Below are 2,749 nucleotides of genomic sequence, written 5' to 3' on the forward strand. Positions count from 1 at the left end.
ATCCCCACGCCGCTGCTTCGGCGGCTCCGCCTTCGTGTGCAGCTCGGCGAGGGGAACGGCTGCCGGCCGTCGGCCGCTTGCACCTCTATTCCTTGTAGCCCCTCTGCTGCTCGCCGGAGAACCTTCTCGCTAGTTAATTTTCAGTTGCAAGCTCCACCTCAGACGGTTGCAACTCCCCCCGTCGACGCTCCATGGTTGCGGCACCCAATGTGTCGCCGCCGCCACTCGTCGTCGATGCTCGCTACGACCGACGACCACCAGTAAACGACATTGAGTGGATGTAGCAAAATACATCGTTGGTAGTAGCAAAAAACACTAGTGGTGGCCACAAAAAAAGAAATTGGTCGCCGGCGTCACAGCTCCGCCACCATGGATGTAGCAAATTACCTCACCGATAGTAGCAACATCAGACGACAGTTGCTGCAAAAAGAAATTTGGTCGCCGGCATCGCAGCTCCGCCACCATGGATGTAGCAAATTACCTCGCCGATAGTAGCAAAATCAGACGACGGTTGCAGCAAAAATGTCACCGTCGTCGTGGGGTCGCAGGTCCGCCATGATGAATGTAGCAAAATCGTTTGCCGGTTGCAGCTTTTTGCGCCGCTGCTTCCAGCTTTTTGCTTCGATGGTTCCAACATTGGCAGCGACGGCGCGGTTGCAGCTCGCCGACCATCGATTGTAGCATCGCCGACCGTCGATTGGCCGCTGTGCAGGTAGCTTTTTCATTGGCCGCTTCCAGCAAAAACCTAGCCGGTTGCAGCACCGGAGCCTGCCATCTCCATCACCGGCAACGCTGGTTGTAACTTTTCGCCGGCATGCTTCCAGCAAAAAAGCCAGCCGTCGCAGCACCGGAGCGTGTCTTCTCCATCACCGACGGCTGCTGGTTTGCAGCGCCGCTTGATTGTTGTCTGGTCAACGCCATGGCTGTTCCAGCTCGCCGGGGAAGATTGCCGTGGTGTGGCTGACCATGGCTGGCAAGGAGTGGTTGCGGTGAGCGGGGATTAGAATAAGAGAGATTGGGGAAGGAAGAGATTGGGAAACGAGTGGATGTGCTAAACCGAGGAAAGGATATAAAAGGATAAGGGGAGGCGGTGGGATGGACCCAGATGCCCACGTGAAGCGATCAAAAGGTACGTGACGCGGCGTGACCGGCCGAACGCTCGGCCGGTCTGCCGTACGCAAACGTTTTCCTTTGAATAAACGGATCTACGAAAAAGGGAAAACTCCCAGGTTGTGAAGAAACAACGAAATCACTAATTAAGGAGTATTTCTTGTGGAGATCACTCCAACTTTCCCAGGTTGCGACAAGTGGTGTGTTTCAGCGATAAAAATCATAAAAAATGAAGTGATCCCCGTGCGAGGATTCGAACTCGAGTCTGTTTGCTACAGAAGCGCTGCTAGCCACCAGACCAAGCGGCAAAAGGGCTAACGACACAAATGGCAATGGCGGTCTTGTAAGCGACTGGAGCCAGCACCAAGTACACCCCGAGAGCGAACGCGGCCGTCAGGCTCGTGACCGAAGCCTCCATGAAATGCACGGGGGAGCGAAGGTGGAACTTTCTGCTCCTCCTGTTAACCATGGGAGTCCCGGAGAACATGAAGCCGACCGTGGCCATCGAGGAGCAGATGAAGGCCAGTGTGTTGGCCATCATGAACGCGTCGAAGGCGTACGTGCCTGCGAGCGTCGGTGAGCCACATGTTATTTCCTATACGTGTAAGGTAGCATATAGGTTTTTGAAACATTAAACACATTTCGGAAAATACGAAAAGAATATTTGAGGAAATGTGAACACAATTTCAAATTTCAAATAGATTGTGAAGATTTTGTGAACATTTCAAACAACCAGAACAAATATTGTGAAGGTGTTTGCACAAAAGTGTACTTTTTTATGAAAGTGTTATATTTTGAAAATGCGCAACCATTTTCTGAATTTCTGAACACATTTTCGGCAACATAAATATCTTTCTGAATACGTGAAAAAATTATGCAAATTCTAAACCACAAACATTATTTGGATTTTTGAACAAATATTTGAAGAAATAGAACATTTCATGAAGTGCTGAACAACAAATTATAACTACAAACATTTTTATAGTTTATAAACAAACGTTGAAAAATGGATTTTTTTTGGCAAATTGTGAAAAAAAATTGGAACCACGAACATATTTAAAACGTGTGAATAAATTTTGAAACATTGAACATTTGTCCAACTGGGAACAAAATTCAGAAGAACAGGAACATTTTATGAATTTGTGAACAATTTTTTTGAAATTGCAAACAAAATACAGCAGAACGCTCTAAGAAACTAACTACAGTTCCAGACATAACATTATTTGACAAAATCCCAAACTTTTTCAAGTTTTGAGTAATTTTTTGAACGTATGATTTTTTTTCACAAACGCGGCAGAGGCTCTTACCCAAACCAGTTCATATTTCAAAATTTATTCACATTTTTTGAAATGTGAATAAATTTTGAAACCACACATTATTCGAATTGTGAACAAATTTTGAAACCATGAACATTTTCCGAATTGTGAACAAATTTTGAAACATGAACAAAATTCAAATTCGTGAACGAATTGTAAACTCGTGAATATTTCCAAAGTTTGAACAAATTTTGAAATCATAAACATTTTTTGAATTGTGACCAAATTTTGAAACATGAATAAAATTTGAATTCATGAACAAAATTATAAAACCGCAATCATTTTTTGAATCTGCAAACAAATTTTGAAACTGCAATTTTTTT

The sequence above is a fragment of the Triticum aestivum genome, chromosome 4A (genome assembly GCF_018294505.1).
Source record: "Triticum aestivum cultivar Chinese Spring chromosome 4A, IWGSC CS RefSeq v2.1, whole genome shotgun sequence".
In the NCBI taxonomy this organism is placed as follows: Eukaryota; Viridiplantae; Streptophyta; class Magnoliopsida; order Poales; family Poaceae; genus Triticum; species Triticum aestivum.